The 1,595-nt window shown below is 61.1% G+C and overlaps 1 non-coding gene across 1 annotated transcript; it reads left to right on the top strand.

The window, feature by feature from the left end:
- Positions 1–695: 695 nt before the first annotated feature.
- LOC131868493 (5S ribosomal RNA) lies at positions 696–814 on the top strand. Its single transcript, XR_009366945.1, has one exon. It is a non-coding gene; the product is annotated as a 5S ribosomal RNA (ribosomal RNA).
- The last annotated feature ends 781 nt before the right edge of the window (positions 815–1,595 follow it).

The following is a 1,595-nucleotide window of genomic DNA, read 5'->3' as shown; positions in this document are numbered from 1 at the left end:
CCTTAGAGGTCGTTTCTTGTCCGGTTGCCCTGTCTTCGACCTGGGAACCCAATTTTGGTCCTCGGGTCCCATTTTTTTTTGTCTCGCATCCCACTTTTGGCCTGTGGCCTTTTCGGGGTCGATTCTCGTTTTGGGCATCAGAGCATGTTTCTTCTCCTAAAACCCAATATTTGTTTATTAAGTCTCGGAACACATTTTTGTTCTCGTGGACCCATCATGGGTCTTGGAACGCATTTGTGGTCCTTGGGTCCCATTTTGCATCCCGAAACTTGTGTTTTGGTGCTTGATCCCTATTTTGGGTGCCCACCTTGCACCAAGTGCGCACCCGGGGCAAACCGAGCGCCTTGGTGCACCGGGGCAAGATCGAGCGTGCACCCGAGGCGCCCCGAACATGCACCAAGGTGCACTCGGCCCACATGTGAGCGCAGGTCGTTGCGCCCGAGGTGGTGTGTGGGCACCGCGTTGCAGACGGGACACTGCACGCACACGACGCCCCCTCCAGGTGCACGCACGTAGGCCGGGCCGGGTGCACACCCGACGCCCTAGCAAGGTGCGCGCACCCGGGCAGGGCTCACACTTGGCGAACGGGGCGCACTTCGCGAGGGAGGGTGTGCACCTCGACGGGGGTGGGTGGCCGGGGTGGATTCGCACGTGGGTCGCGGTTTGCTAAGTACACACTGCGACAAGCTCATAACGGGTGCGATCATACCAGCGTTAGTGCACCGGATCCCATCAGAACTCCGCAGTTAAGCGCGCTTGGGCCGGAGTAGTACTGGGATGGGTGACCTCCCGGGAAGTCCCGGTGTTGCACCCTTTTTTAGTTTTTCGCCGGGCGTCGCAATGCTATTTGAATAAACCTTTTGCCCGTTTGCGTTCTCGTCGGGGCCGGGCCGGGCCGGGGTGCGCTGCCCGCACTACCGCGCGCGCGGGGGCGACACCGAGCGCGCACCCGAGGCGCCCCGAGCACACAGGCCACGGTGCAACCCGGGCGTTGTGCGCGCACCCCGGTGCGCCCGAGGTGCTGCGCGCGCACCCAGGTGAAATCGGTGTGCACCTCGGCCAGTGCGCGCTCGGTCGAGTCGCGCACGTTGGCCAAGGTGCACGGTGATGTTTCTTACTCTAAGGTTCCGCACCAGACGCCCGGGACAGGTGAGCGAAGCTGGGCGGGGCCGGGTGCGCGGCCGGGGCAGGTGCACGCAGCTGGAGAGAGCTTTGGAGCACACTTCGGAGCGCACCAATGATGCGCTCCATTCAAAAGTTTCCTGAAAAGGCAAAAAAAGTTGAGATTATAGAATTTCCCACTTGAGAGATTGTAAAAAAAAAAAATTTAAAATGAAGGAAACGCGGGTGCCAAGGTGTGCGCAGCCCAGCCAAGGTGTGCGCACCAAGGCGCCCACCCTGGCGAAGGTGCACGCAAGGTGCGCACCCGAGGCAAACCGGACAATTAACCCAACTTTCGACTTCGCGCGCACCTTGGAGCGCACTTCGGAGCGCTCCTTGGTGCGCACCAATCTTGGGCACCTCGGAGTGCACCATGGCGCCCACCAAGGTGCGCACCCGGGGCAAACCGAGCTCCGACTTCGTGCGCACCTTGG

This window comes from Cryptomeria japonica, unplaced genomic scaffold, assembly GCF_030272615.1.
Source record: "Cryptomeria japonica unplaced genomic scaffold, Sugi_1.0 HiC_scaffold_208, whole genome shotgun sequence".
In the NCBI taxonomy this organism is placed as follows: Eukaryota; Viridiplantae; Streptophyta; class Pinopsida; order Cupressales; family Cupressaceae; genus Cryptomeria; species Cryptomeria japonica.
Note: the sequence above shows the minus strand (reverse complement) of the source record. Positions and strands in the feature narration are given on the sequence as shown.